This window comes from Gadus chalcogrammus, chromosome 20 (assembly GCF_026213295.1).
Source record: "Gadus chalcogrammus isolate NIFS_2021 chromosome 20, NIFS_Gcha_1.0, whole genome shotgun sequence".
NCBI lineage: Eukaryota > Metazoa > Chordata > Actinopteri > Gadiformes > Gadidae > Gadus > Gadus chalcogrammus.
The window spans coordinates 23275009-23290794 of NC_079431.1; the positions used below are offsets into that span (position 1 = coordinate 23275009).

The 15786-nt window shown below is 42.3% G+C and overlaps 1 protein-coding gene and 1 long non-coding RNA gene across 3 annotated transcripts in view; one reads left to right on the forward strand and one right to left on the reverse strand.

The window, feature by feature from the left end:
• hsf2bp (heat shock transcription factor 2 binding protein) overlaps nucleotides 1-15786 on the reverse strand; it is a 70097-nt gene that overhangs the window by 15753 nt on the left and 38558 nt on the right. The window lies entirely within an intron of this gene.
• LOC130372998 (uncharacterized) lies at nucleotides 1832-9134 on the forward strand. Of its 2 annotated transcripts, none has more exons than XR_008893453.1 (6): nucleotides 1832-1850; nucleotides 2561-2610; nucleotides 2702-2755; nucleotides 5979-6071; nucleotides 8869-8960; nucleotides 9039-9134. It is a non-coding gene; the product is annotated as an uncharacterized LOC130372998 (long non-coding RNA). The 2 variants fall into 2 exon arrangements; XR_008893454.1 differs by having other exon boundaries at nucleotides 8913-8960.

Here is a 15786-nt window from a genome sequence, read left to right on the forward strand (position 1 = left end):
GTGTCTGTGTCTGTGCGTGCGTGTGTGTGCTTGTGTGTGCTTGTGTGTGTGTCTGTGCGTGTGCGTGCGTGTATAACACGCTATTTTATGTTGAAATGCGACGTAATCCAGTGTTCACGAAAAGTACACTGTCAACGTATGCTTTTGGCGACTGGGTTGGCTCTCAGATATACGTGTTTCTAACAAGATGATATCATTAAAAGTTACATAAAGTAACAGTTTAATAACACAAACGCAGGAAGCACGTGAGCTGCTAGTTTAGCGAAAGCAACCTGACGTCGTTGAAACATGCGAGCGAGCCGATCAAATCCTAATAACTATAAAACTAAAGATCAGACACAATCACTGAATGAAGATTATGCAAGTAAAAAGTATATTTCTCGCTAGAAATGTTATTAGAAACACGTTTAACGGTGAATCGGTCCTAAAATATTGCATTTCCCATTCAGATAATAAAGATTAATAAAGATCATACACATTCACTGACTGAAGATTATGTAAGGAAAATGTACATTTCTCGCTAGAAAAGTCATTAGAAACGCGTTTAATGGTGTATCAGTCCTAAAATATTGCATTTCCCATTCAGATAATAAAGATTAATAAAGATCATACACATTCACTGACTGAAGATTATGTAAGGAAAATGTACATTTCTCGCTAGAAATGTCATTAGAAACGCGTTTAATGCTGTATCTGTCCTCAAATATTGCATTTCCCATTCAAATAATAAAGATTAATATAAGCTACGCCGTGTTCCGGAGCCGCGGGGGATTCTGGGAATTGGGGTTCTCAGTTGACAAATGGGGCTTTTGTTAACTTGTTTTGTTGTTAGGATTAAGTGGGGTTAATGGGTTCGGGATGTTATGTGGTTGTGTGTTGTTCTATTAACATTGTTCGTGTGTTCATTATTGTCGACACCGTCACCGAGAGTGACGTGACCATCGTTTCGTGCAGCTGTTCCGTGTTGAAGTCTCGTTCAATAAAAACCAACTCTTGTTGTCGAGCGTTCAATAAAAACCAACTCTCGTTGTCGAGCGTGCCCCCCCCCTACAAACGTGTCTCCCCCCCCCTCAACAAATGTGTCACCCCCCCCCCCCCCCCCCCCCTTCAACTAACGTGTCCACCCCCCCCCCCCCCTTCATGGGTCTGATTCGCCGATTTCCCATGCTGATATCCCCGAAGATTCTCGGGCTTCTTTGACAATTTGGCTATAGATTGTCTCATTACACGCTAAATAACATAATTATAGCCTTGTAGTGACCGTAACATAATTCACCTACAGTATTTCGTTATGTGTTGTTCTTTCAATTGTGTTGTTGTTTACTGCATGTCATTTCCGTTCTTGGTGGTTCAGGGATCGCGGTCCCTAAGGATTACGTGCGTCTCATGACGTCACAGACCATGCTGGATTTGTTTACCTTCAGCACGCTTTGTTTTCCGGTTTTCTTTTTTACAAAATAAACGAGTCACACGGCTGTGTGCTCAACGTGCAAAGTTGTGTTCTTAACTTATTGCAATTTCCACAGCCTAATTATATATATAGGTTTTGGCATAAACATAACTAGGGTGCACTGTATTATCTGCACACACCCTTTCTGAAGCCTCTCTCTCGCTCTCTCTCTCTCTCTCTGTCCCTCCCGCTCTCTCTTTCTCTCTCTCTCGTACCGTTTTGTGGAGCACGTTAATTGTCTTAGAACACTCCCATTCAGAATGCATTGGTTTACATTTCGTTTTGTGTAACACGCAAAAAGTCGGACTATCGTGCTCGGGAACACGCTTCAATAGATTAACGTTCGTGCGCAGGAGCACGCAATTGCGTGATACCGGGTTGGATGAATGGACCGAGTTTGGTAAGCTTTTTATCCGTTTAAGTTAACTAGAAACCGATTATTTATTAGATGTCCACATGTTAAATGGGTAACATTAGAATAGATGTTCTGTTACTGAATATAAGCGTTTCTTTATTCATTTAGGCGAGTTATCTAGCAATGTAACTAGCACTAGCTAACTATTTAGCTAACTAGCTGGGTAACCTGGCTAGGAAAATAGTCATGAAACACCATAAATATGCTATTGCTTTCACAATGGTATCGCAAATCCCTTGGCTTATGTTGTGCAACGGCTTGTGCCCTTAGCATTTAGGCATGGTTTACGTCAGGTGGCTAGCACTACGACATTGGGTCTGCCAAAGCATTTAGCTAGCTATCGTATTTCGCATGTCCCCGCGATTGACTGGCTCCTGGCCGTTAAGGTGCAATCGAGGGAGTGGTTGCCGACCGTACACGTCCAGCCGTTGAGTAGGGAGTGAGAGCCTGTTGTCGGGAGTGTACTGGTAATCTATGAAAACGTGGTTGTTTTGATAAAACACAGTTCGAATATATGCTATACTTTGCCATCTCCAAATGTATTAAAACGTCCAAAGATGCCATATTACCACAGTTTTGGACGAGAGTTGGTAATGGCGGCTGTTGGGGGGGGGGATTCATGCCCATGGACTTACATTTATCGTCTCGTGTGAATTGTCACTTATAGCCTACTTTTCCTCAATTTACATATTCAGGTATTCTCTCTTTGGATTTACTTTGTGAAAACCAGGGCAACCTCTTAATAGTAAGTATTAGTGGCATTTTTTGTTGGGTTTTCTCTACTAAAATATTGATCAGCTAATCTGTCCCTTCCACCCTTTCTTTTTTTTCTGCAGGTTTGTGTGAATGTGGGAGTGTAAACTTTGTGACATATCACCAGTATCAAGCAGGTATGAAATATTAAAACACTATAAGCTAAAACACGGGCATTATAGTCATAGGCATAGGCATCATTGTGTGTACACTAGGTGTCCTTGCACATTTAAATCCTATAGCAAGTTATTAAGTCACATATACAGAACCCACAGTACTGAAGCGTCTCCAAAGTCAGTAGAGCAATGCTAATTTTCTTGTAAGTTATGTGCATGTCATGAGCTTTTGAATGAGAGAGATTATTTTAGTCATATTAATGAACATTTACGAAGCCATGAAACGGTCACTTGTATGTTTGAAGGATGGATGTTTCAAACTAACATTTATAGTACATTTCACTCCCACAAAAATAGGAAACATACTCCCCATACTTTAAACGATTTTAAATCTGACATTCTCACTGGCACAGCTAGGTTACAAGAATCAGACAGTCCTGTAGCTGATGGTCCATCATGTTCTGCTAACACAGATGTAGATTTAGATTCAGATGTAGATTCAGATGAAGGTAGTGATGGCAATAATTTTGAAGATCTTAGTACGTCAATTGAACAGAGTATTGCCTCTGTTTTATTGAAACTGGAAAATATTTTGCACGTTCCAGCCACAGCTATTGACGAATTACTTCAGGAACTGCACTATTTATTAAACTCATCTGTTCCAGTAACCCATAACAGTATTTCTAACATTCTTAGAGATCACAGCCTCCAGATTGATGAGTCAATCATTAAAGAGCTTGCTGAAGTAGTTTGCAAGTCAAATCCTTTGGGCAAAGCCATAAGCAAAGAGGGTCCTCTGGCTAGGCCTGTCGCGATATGCAATAAATCAATTAATTGCGCGATAAATTAAAATGAGCGATAATTTTTTGCCGGCCGCAATAATTTCCATTCGCACTCTTTTTTTTTAAATCATTGCTTTATTGGCCTAATCTGAGAAGAAATCTATGCCATAAACAGAAATATTATAGGCCTTTATTACACAGGTCTTTTCAATGCCGTGGAACGCTCCGTTCACTTGCATAGATAGTCCGGTAACTTGTCAACCCCAGCGTCTTCGTTTGCTAAGCAACGTCAACGTCTTTGAAGGACTATTTCTCTGCTGATCAACACTACGAATGCTGCTAACGAATAAATTGTAAAAAGACACACCATGTGAAGTTATTTTTTCGTCTTGGCAAGTAGCCTTGTAATAAGCGGGATGATGTAGTATAGAACGTCGCCGGTCATTATCTAAAATAAGCCCCTTCAGGGTGAAGCAAGACACCTCCGCTGCGCGTCGGTCGCCTGTTCGCCCTGTCGGGGCTTATTTTCCCGATAGTGACCGGCGTTCTATGCATTATATATATTTATATATATTATATATATTTAGCAGGGTAGGCCTGAGTAACAAATGTCGGGTTGAAATCGGGCTCCGGCTCATAATTACAGGGCACAACGAGTATGCCTAAACCCCCTCGTCAAGATTTCTATGCCGAACAGAAAATGATCAAGTATACGCCTCATTCGGAATACAATTATCTGTTCGGCATAGATTCTATGCCGAATAGAAGAGGTGGTGTAGTCCGTTTTAATCGCCATGTATGCACTTATTCCGAATAGATTGGGGTTTAACTTAGAGCAGCCGCAGTAGTTCGCAATTGGTCCACTGAGCTCCGTCGGTACTTTTAAGCACACCGAACTTCACCGCTGTCAAGGAAAGTGGATTTATTGCCTGATTCACGTCTTTGTTATCACTCCGTAAAAGTAGTCCGGTAAGCGTGTCCGGTTGCTAAGCGACGGGACATGGGTGTTTATTAATGACGTGTTCGCGAATCGTAGTGTCCAAGCGCGTCCGAGGTAACTGTAAATGAGTAGGCTACTAGTAGTACTTTTGCAGGCAGAACGTTAAAATACTTCTTAACTTAGAGAGATGGCAGCTGCAGTAGTTCGCAAATGGACCTTCGAGGATTCCTGGTCACTAAATTCCTGTAAGACCACTCTCTCCCATCAGTCTTGGCTGCAGACTCGCATCCAAATTCCTCTTGTTTGCGGCGGAGCTTAAGGTAAATATAAAGATCTGACGAGAAATTGACGTATCTGCGCTGTCCTCCTCCTTCTTAATTGAAGGAGCAGGCAGAGAAAAGCTCTCTCCTGCTGTGCTTTCATTAAAATCTATTTTAAAATCCCCGATAGTGATAAGACATCCATTATGTCGCCGCCGGTCCAGAGATCGAGATGTGTCAGGTGTGCGCGAGAGACAGAACGGATACTTTTGTTACTGCCATGTATACAGTAGCCTACATTCGGAACACATTTTAGGAACAGATCTATGCCGCATAGAAATCTATGCGGATCAGATGCGGATCAGATGTGCCATGTAAACGCGGCTACTAACTTGTTGCATTGTCTGTGTGGGAGGCGCCAGGGAGTCCTGGCGCAATCGTGTTTACCTCCTTTTTATTTAGTGTTTCAATTTTATTTATTGTTTTTGGTGGTGTTTGGTTTTTATTCAAGAGCATTTTTTGTTAATAATAGATTGTTTTTGGTTGTTTTGTTAATTTATTCTGGATATTTTAAATGTCTTCAAGACGTCCAGTTCCAGTGTTCTTTAAAAATAAAGGTTTATTGATCTTCGAAAGGGTGTACTTTATCATTATATTAGTCGAAAAACGGCAATATTATCGCTTATCGCAATAATTCCTGGGGCAATTAATCGCCCAGTAAAATTTGTTATCGTGACAGGCCTACCTCTGGCTACAGCTTTTAAGCGCAAGAAGTACTACAAACAACATTTTAATGTGGTAGAACCCATTGCCCCAAAAATAAGACCTATCAGTATATTCCTATTTTACCTTCTCTGCAGAAGCTGTTTAATTGTAAGGACATTTTAGAGAGTACTACTGATTACCACAAGACACAAAATACAGGATTAGGGAATGAACAGCAGTATAGGTCAATCAGAGACGGCCTTTATTTCAGGGAAAACAGTTTTTTCTCCGGGGAGGACTTCAAAATAGCTATATCCTTGTACATTGACGATTTTGAAGTCTGCAACCCCATAGGCACGTCGAGAAGGACACACAAACTTTGTGGCGTCTACTGGATTTTGAATAATTTACCACCTGGGTCTCATTCAGCACTTTCTTCTATCTATCTAGCAGTCTTATGCAAAACTGATGATGCTAAGGCGTATGGCTACGAAAAGGTTCTTGAGCCCCTTTTACAAGATTTGATCACTTAGAGGAACATGGTGTTTTCATTGCAGGACTTGGGTGCTTTACAAAAGGAACTGTCCAGTCTGTTATAGCAGATAACCTAGGAGCCCACGGCATAGCAGGCTTTGTGGAAAGCTTCTCGGGTGAGTACTACTGTAGATTTTGTACAGGTAGTAAATTAGATATTAAGGCTAAGGGCCCTATTTTAACGGTCTGAAACGCAAGTGGGAAGCGCAAAGCGCAAGTAGCTTTGTGGGCGGTTCTACGGCGCTATCGCTATTTTACAGGCGGATAAATGACATTTGCGCCGCGGCGCAAGTGTCAAAAGGGTTGGTCTGAAGCAGCCTAATTACCCGTAGGTGTGGTTTGGGCATAACGTCCAACAAACCAATGAGAGTGCCAGCTCCCATCCCCTTTAAGAGCCATGAGCGCATTTGAATCGGACGAGTTGATATTTTGACAGCGCGTCTGCAGTCTCCGAGAATTTCAAACTGCAAATGGCTTAGTTTATTGCCAAATAATATGGCCTAATTCACACATGGAATATACTGAGTCCTCAAATAAATTTCGGCAAAGAAAACGTATGATAGGCTATAACATATGATATGCGGTAACCGTGGTTCTATTTAATGATATACGCAATACATTATAAACATTGTTTCTTATCAGTATTGTATGCTATCCTAATATGCATGTGTCCCCGCGGTAATAGACATTGCCATTGATTGTATTATGCGTTACGTGTTTAGTTTGCCCAAGTGAAGGAGTTCAAGTACCTCGGGGTCTTGTTCGCGAGTGAGGGAACTATGGAGCGTGAGATTGGCCGGAGAATCGGAGCAGCGGGGGCGGTATTGCGGTGCTTTACCGCACCGTTGTTACGAAAAGAGAGCTGAGCCGCAAGGCAAAGCTCTCGATCTACCGGTCGATCTTCGTTCCTATCCTCACCTATGGTCACGAGGGTTGGGTGATGACCAAAAGGACGAGATCGCGGGTACAAGCGGCCGAGATGAGTTTTCTCAGAAGGGTGGCTGGCGTCTCCCTTAGGGATAGGGTGAGAAGCTCAGCCATCCGTGAGGAACTCGGATTAGAGCCGCTGCTCCTTTACTTAGAAAGGAGTCAGCTGAGGTGGTTCGGGCATCTGGTAAGGATAAGAAATACCATGCAAATTAAATTTAAATGAAGTGAATTTTCGAGGTTGGAAACTGGGCGCCTTACAGAGCACACACGCGCGCCCGCATTCATTCATTCTTTTTAACACTCACTCGCGGTAAAACAATGTTTTTCACGATCAAATAGGCCAACTCATCAATCCTAAAAGTTATGGGCATGTAGGCCTACACGATGTCTGTGTCAAGAAAATATGTGTTTGCTGTACGGTGTTTGCAGATGCATTGATTTAAAAGTACAACTTATTACCGCTGCATCAGCTGTTCTTTCCCAAATAATTTACCAAGAATGTGCGGCTGCTAGGTAGATGAGAGAAGCAAAGTGTATGCGCGAGGTGCACAAGCAATCCGTATGCATCGCATGCGCATGTATGCATGCGCCCTTAAAATAGCGTCTGAACAACGCGCCACTGACTTTAAACCAGGTATTTCCTGGTCAGTAGCGCAATGGTATTCAGAGACGGCAAAATACCGTTTGCGCCAGAACACGCCTCCTCCTTCCGCCGAACCGCCCCTTGCGGCGCATGATCAATCCCTAATTTACCGGCGAGTGGCGCTGGTGGGAAAAGAACGCTCTGCGCCAGTTGTAAACTGGCAACGACACATGCGCCAGTGACTAAGTCACTTGCGCCGGATGCAAGATAGGGCCCTAAATCTGTTCAGTCTGGTTCTTTTGACCCTCGGACGGAAGACATACATGAGGCACACATTAAGTCTGCAAAGGAAAACGCAGCTTTTTGTTTCGGAGTAAAGAGAGGGTGTGTGTTTACAGAGAAGCTATCTTATTTTCACGTTACTCGTGGCTACCCTCCTGACATTGTTCACGATTTATTCGAGGGCATCGTTCCAGTTGAGATTGCTCTCTGTGTAAGTATATTCATTTCCAAGAAGTATCTCTCTCTTAATTCTTTGAACACAGCTATCCTTAATTTCCCATATATGTGGGGGGATAAAACTAATAGACCTCATATTGTACCACACGCATATGCCTCCAAGAGGACCATTGGAGGTAATGCTCACGAAAATTTGAATTTATTGAGGTTACTTCCATTCATAATTGGAGACTTGATTCCAGAGGCTGAGCCAGCCTGGCTTGTCCTCCTTGATTTGAGGGAGATAGTTGAGCTTTCTGTTGCCCCTGTTCATAGTCAAGAGACGGTTGCATATTTGAACTGCAAAATTTCAGACCACAGACTCAGGTTCCTAGAGATCTTCCCTGAGCGTCTCCGGCCAAAACACCACTATATCGAACATTACCCTCAGATGATTCGGTGTTTTGGTCCTTTAGTGGGGCAATGGACCATGAGGTTTAAAGCAAAACATAACTTCTTCAAACAAGTTGCTCGCCAGACTAACTGTTTCAAGAACATTGCAACAACATTGCAACACTAGCAGCCAAACATCAGCAAATGATTGCTTATCATCTTCATTCTCCTAGTCTTAAGAAGTCCACATTGGTAGTTTCAAAAGTCTCCACACTTCCTGTGGATGTTCTAAACAAGGAGGTAGGGGCAAGTCTAAAGCAGAAATACCCAAACATCAGTGAGGTTCATCTTGCTAAAAATGTGACAAGCAGAGGCATCAATTACAGAGTTGGCATGCTAATAGCACATGGGTCAGCTGGTGGACTGCCAGAGTTTGCGGAAATCATTCAAATGTGCATTTTCAACAACAGTTTGAGTTTTGTGGTGCGAGTTTTGTGTGCATGGTATAGAGAACACTTTGGAGCGTTTGAGTTGACTGTATCTCCTGATAAAGAGGTTGCCTTGGTCAGTCTTGAACAGCTGACGGATGCATATCCACTGTCTGACTACACAGTAGGAGCACATCGAATGGTTGCCTTGAAAAGGCATATCCTAATATAAGGTTGGTTGACGATACAGATTAACCTGCAGCGATGGTGTAGTGACTATCTGCTCTTTACCCCCCCCCCTTGCTGTCTAGACCGAGAGAAAGATGTCATGTCCAGTTAACCTGAGGATCCTTTTCGGAGGGGATGACGATTCCAGGAAACTAACCCTTACCTCAATTCCAGCATCTGTGGAGGAACTTGTTCTTGAGATAAAGACTGCATTTGGACTGAGAGAGGAGTTCAGGTTCCAGTATAGAGATGTGGAATTTGGAAATGAGTTCATGAACCTAATGGAGACCAGCGAAATTCAAGATAAAAGTACATTAAAACTTATTTTTGTATCATGTTACGACACTTTGTCAAGCATTCCGGGGACATCTAGGTCTCTGACCTCAGTTAGTTGTGCCAACAGCCCCTGTGAATCTCACCTCCAAGACCAAGACTATATATCTAATAGTAGCAGTGACACAATTGTTTTAAACTTTATTCCTCTAGAGTCACTCGAGCCCTCTCCTCCAGGGGAATTTACATCATTTCTTGCAGAGGAACATATGTCCTCTTCTCCAGTTGAACTCATGTCCTCTCCAGAGTCAAGGACCTATTCTTGGCCTGTAGTCTTCACTGTACCTCAGTTTTCGTATTCTGCTGAAATTCAGCTACAACAAGCAAATACAGAGTTCAGCACAAGTGCTACTCTTCTTATCCCTCCGCCAAAGCTAAGATCAGATATTCTACAAGGAATGGCTGAAGAGATTGTTAGATACACAGCATATGCCAGTGATCGTCAGCTTGAGGAAGCTGCTGCTGCCTTGGTGAAAGCCCACCCGTACTTGAGTGAGAGAGGAACGCGCAATGGCCATGAGGGCTGGAAGTACTATTTAAAGATCAAGATGGCTAATTTTCGCACAAAACTTGGCCGTCTTGGACACCCTGAAGACAGTGTTAACTCTCTCAAGAATAAGCTCAAAGGTCAGGGGAAAGCAGCTGCAAACATAAAAAAACCTAGAAAGGCAGAGGTCAACTTCCTTCCTAGCCTCCCAAAAGGAGCAACCACTGCAAGCCTGGAGGAAGAAAGAGTCGCCCTCTTGACCGAGGTGAAAAAGAAGAATAATGAGGCTGTGATCAAGGACAAAATGCATCAGACCTTCTCCTACAGGCGACTGTAAGTGGTTCAGGACATGCCAATGGTAGCTGAATTCCAAAACAGATGGCCTGCCCTGTTTACAATGAGCGAAGTAAGTAAGGGTAATATTAAAGAACAATTCAAAAGTTATAGTTTTTCAGTTCTCAATTCAACATCTTATTCTTAGTTGTGATGAGGTGTGCCCCCTTCCCCCACAACCACTTTCCCACAGCGCTTTGAGCACCATATTGATGGAAAGGTTTTTTAATGCAATATATTATAATAACTCCAATGCTGCCTTTTTCTTTGTTACTTTTTTACAGGTTAATGCAGAATTCATGCGTATCACAACTATGCCTCTACAAACCAAGTTCATGGCACAACTTGATAGATACTCAGCTGACCTAACCAAGCTCTTCAGCAAGAGAGGTGGGGCTGCTGGGAAGAAGATAAGACACATCATGGAGAGGACGGCTCAGGTATATGAACTTTGCCAGTTATTAGTTGGCACTGTAAGAGCCTGACTGAGCAATGACAGGTCCAAACATGGAACATGGAAGGCTAAGGTTAAGATGCCGAGATACTGTATGTTTATTGCACAAAGACAGGTAGGCCTCTAAATAATAATAATCAGTCACTTTAGAGTAACTAACGGAGCATGAATCAAAACAACTATTTTTTGTTACTTTTCCAAATTCCTTGATTAGGCTATATGTGGTTCCTTGTTGTCTAAGAAATATGTTGAATCGCTGTAATGTATTGCCTACCTTCTAATTTCTTCGCAAAATGATATTTAACTAATGTTTTGTTAAACAGTGATTGTTTACTTCAAAAGTGTAGTTGGATACCTTCTAAGTCAAGATCAGTCCAGTGTGTGGTTACCCTCTCCAGAAAACAACAGCACTCCAGCTTAGTCCTGGTTCAGTTCTTCTGCACAAAAGACAAGTCAGCCTTAATAGTGATTTGAGAGAGATTCCCCAACATGATGGTCGGCAAATCATAAAAGGTGAAGCCTGATATGGGCTGTCCCCTTCCACAACTCAATGCGCCTCCCAGGTCCTCTTCATGCTGGCTGGCCTGGCACCTGCCGTGGCTACAGGTCTGATCTGGCTCGGGTCTGGCCTGGCCTGGCTCCGGCCTTGTTTTTTATGGGATAGTAATCAGTAATATTCTCTTAAATTGCAGTGTGATGACATAAACTCCAGACGAGAATGTGTCCTAAGAAGCCTCTGTGTCTATAACCTAGGGGTTATCATGGATTCTGATTTACATTTCGAAAGTCACATCAAATCAGTTACAAAATCTGCATATTATCACCTTAAAAATGTAGCAAGACTTAGAGGGCTCATGTCCACAGAAGACTTACAAAAACTTGTACATGCCTTTATCACTAGTAAGCTTGATTACTGCAATGGTCTCCTTACAGGTCTCCCAAAACAAACTCTAAGGAAGCTTCAGCTTGTTCAGAATGCTGCTGCTAGAGTATTAACAAAGACCAAAAAATTTGAACATATTACACCAATTCTTAAATCGTTACATTGGCTTCCTGTAGGTCAGAGAATTGATTTTAAAATCATGTTGCTAACCTATAAATCCCTACATGGTTTAGGCCCAAAATATTTAACTGATATGCTTCCACTACATAAGCCTTCTAGAACACTAAGATCTTCTGAGACCAATCTGTTAATTATCCCCCGAGTAAACACGAAACATGGGAAAACAGGATTTAGTTACTATGCAACAAATAGCTGGAATAAACTCCCTGAGGATTTAAGACTTGCCCCAACTCTGAGCACCTTCAAAACAAGATTGAAGACTTTTATGTTTGCTTTAGCTTTCTGCTAAATCTTAAATACTTTAGCTTTATTTTACTAAAATGCCTTTTTAACTCACTTTCAATTTTACTCTTTTTAACTTTCTATTTTACTAATTTCTTTGCATATGTTTTCTTTTCTTTTTTAATGTATAACAATGTTTATATGTGAAGCACTTTGAGTCTGCCTTGTGTATGAAAAGTGCTATATAAATAAAGTTGCCTTGCCTTGCCTTGCCTACCTCAATGAGGATGATGAAACTCTCATCAAGGAATACATGGTAAGTAGATGTTATTTCACTCTGGTCTTTGACTACTGATCCTACTTGTTTGAATCTTTTTAGTATTTAAGCGGCACTCTGGTCAATTAGTGGTTTCTTGCCCATAGAACCGCAACATGGAAGAAGCGGAAAGGGAGGTGTCCACCATTGGACTTCATGTTGTCCGGAGAGAGGGTACTGAGCCTGAGCATGTCGGAGTGGTGATTGAGGGTGTGGAGCTGCTGACCAACCTTGGGAACGTTTCTTTTGGATTTTCAATACTTTTTGGTTTGATTTATTGTCTAAACATGAGCTACCCACAAGGGCTCAAATTTACATTTGAGTTTGTGCAGAAGGTTCTGATGAACTTGGATGGCAGCCATCTCTCTCCTAAGGTTCAAGCCCTTAAAATTAAGATGCTCCAGTGAACTCACTTATAGGTCTGAAGGCCTCATGTTCTGTTTTCCATTTTATTTTAGCAATTAGGATTGTCTTTTTCTGGCTCTTTAATGTAATGTAATAATGTAATTTCATTGTCTATAAGATTAGAATTTGCCACAAGTAAGATATATTTTTTAATTAGACATTAGAATTACGATTATTTCGAAATGATAATAACCCTCCCCCAGCCGTCATGGGGGTCGCCAGATTGGGCAGGAAATCCGGCCTAATCTGGCAACACTGGCGGAGGCGTCACTGCAGCAAAAAGCTCCACTGCGCTGGAACTTCGGAAATGTAACTTGTGTGGACGCTACCGTATTACTTGGTCAATAAAAGAGCTAAGCTTTTCATATGTTAATGTTGAATTTTATTGTAGCATGTAGCCTGGGACTCTTGTGTTGTGTTCTGTTTTTTTATCGTTGTAACCAGTTATTTTAACTGTTAACTTTCAATCTGTGTGGGTGGCCAATCACAGCGCGAGAGGGAGGGGCTTGGCCCGGCAACTAACATGCAGAGATGAAGGGGCAGCTTTGCGCTTCAACAGATACAGGGCAGAGCGTGAGCGCGCGGGGAATTTTAGGAATGTAGGCGATAACTTCCCTTTTTGCAGTTATACCCAACCGGTATTTGCGAAAAAGTAAAAGTTTGGTCACAAAACGATTGATACGTTCCGTGCATATTTTTAAGTGGCTACACGGAAATCCTTGACCGTTCCTAGTGGGTATACAGCGTATACCTGGGTATCACGTAGACTACACCACTGGGTGAAACTCACCCAGCCGTGAGCGCCTACGGAGGATGTACCCAAACACGGCCGCGTTTGGGTTTCCTACTCTCCTTGAACTCACACAACAAATACAGTGCAGCGATGGTGGTAATCTCAGCCTTGTTTGTGGAGCAAAAGAAAAGTAGCGAGGGAAAATACGTTTTGGGCGGGCTCATCTAACTGCGTAGGCACGTAAGGCGCCTTAGGCGCGTTGAACCATTTTTTTGACACACAATGATCCAACCCGGTATCACGCGATTTCGTGCTCATGCACACAAACGTTATTAATCTATTGAATCGTGTCCCAGATTACGATTGTCCGACTTTTTTAGTGCTACACAGAATGAAATGTAAACCAATGCATTCTGAATGGGAGCGTTAGTTAGTTAGTTATAACGTAGTTATTACACATTTTATACTTCAATGTGTGACTGGGTTGTTACAATTACAGTAAAGGAATTATATTCTATATATAAATAACAACTGCCCATCTACTGTCATACATTCTGATGGGTCACAGACTTCAGTGTAAAACTGTAACCATTTAGTTCAAGCTTATTTTTTGTCAAGGCTTAATTATTAACCATGTTGATGTTCTTATTGCAGTGCATCCTCTCTTTATATTGGCACAAAGTCCTTCCGGCACAATATTTTAGAGGCTCATTCATGGCAAGAGCAAAAGGCACGAGCACTGTGCCGTTGCTGCCAGAGGAACAGAAGCACCCATGCCAGCTGTCATCAGTCTTCCAGGCTGTTACCAGTCTGACAAAGCCTGTGCTAGGTATGTAACAGCACTTATTACCAACGTTTCCAATCCTTCATTTATTTACTAAACAAAAAATGTCATCCCATGTAAAATAAAATACACTTCTGTCCAATTTTCAGGTTCATCGTAGACATTTACGATATGGAGAGGGAAAGTTGCTGGATAAAATTTAAAAAGCCATACTTTTCAATTCTCATTGAGGGGGCAACAGATAGCGCTACAATAGAGAATTAACTAATTTATGTTAGCTTTCTAGCAACGGATGGGCCAGTCAATGCCTACTTGTCTATCAAAGACGTTAATAGATCCCAATCAGGGCTCCAGAGTGCGCCTAATTTGGGCGCACATGCGCCTAGAATTCGGGGTAGTGCGACTGAAAATGTATCTGGTATAATTTTTTTTTCTTTTTTTACAGAGCAGTCTATTCATAATATTGTAATGACCACGGAAGAGGCAGTGAATGAAGTATTGATTAGACAGCGATTTATTTGATACCTAATAAACCGTTGGAACACGCAAGACCGGTAACCATAGCAACGCCGGTAAACAAACCCGCAAAGCCCAATCCAGGGGCCTGTACTACGAAGCTCGATTAGAGGGTTAGCGAGGTATGTTGAGATGAAAGCCTGGGTTAGCTGTACCACGAAAGTCGATCTCTTTAAGCGTCACTGTATCACCATGGTGACTTACGCTCGCAACCAAACCTGGTCGGGAGCAGCTTTTCAGCTGTCTACCCGGAGATCGGCTACTTATATCGGCGTGCGCAGCTTCCTAGCCCCTCCTCCGATAATGGCGTCACCATTTGTGGGTGTTCCCGTGGACCTCGGCGCACTTGTCGTACAGGCGTCTCTCCGGAGACAGAGGGTTTTTCGGGACAGAACCGATCCCTTGGCATTGTCTGAAGATATTCTTTATGAGAGATACAGATCTCATCAGAGGGTATTGGTTATTTGATCTTCCTTGTTGGACCGTATGTAGTCAATGCTACACAAAGAAGCCGTGCACTTACTAGCCACGTTTACATGGACACATCTGATCCGCATAGATTTCTATGCGGAATAGAAAATGATCATATATACGCCTCATTCAGAATACAATTATCTGTTCGGCATAGAATTCTATGCCGAGTAGAAGAGGTGGTGTAGTCCGTTTTAATCTACATGTATACACTTATTCCGAACAGATTGGGGTTTAATTTAGAGCAGCTGCAGTAGTTCGCAATTGGTCCACTGAACTCCGTTGGTACTTTTATGCACACCGAACTTTACCGCTGTCAAGGAAAGTGGATTTATTGCCTGATTCACGTCCGGTAAGCGTGTCCGGTTGCTAAGCGACGGGACATGGGTGTTTATTAATGACGTGTTTGCGTATGGTAGTGTCCGCGCGCGTCCGAGATAACTGTAAATGAGTAGGCTACTACTAGTACTTTTGCAGGCTGAACGTTAAAATACTTCGCCTAATTTGGGCGCACATGCGCCTAGAATTCGGGGTAGTGCGACTGAAAATGTATCTGGTATAATTTTTTTTTCTTTTTTTACAGAGCAGTCTATTCATAATATTGTAATGACCACGGAAGAGGCAGTGAATGAAGTATTGATTAGACAGCGATTTATTTGATACCTAATAAACCGTTGGAACACGCAAGACCGGTAACCATAGCAACGCCGGTAA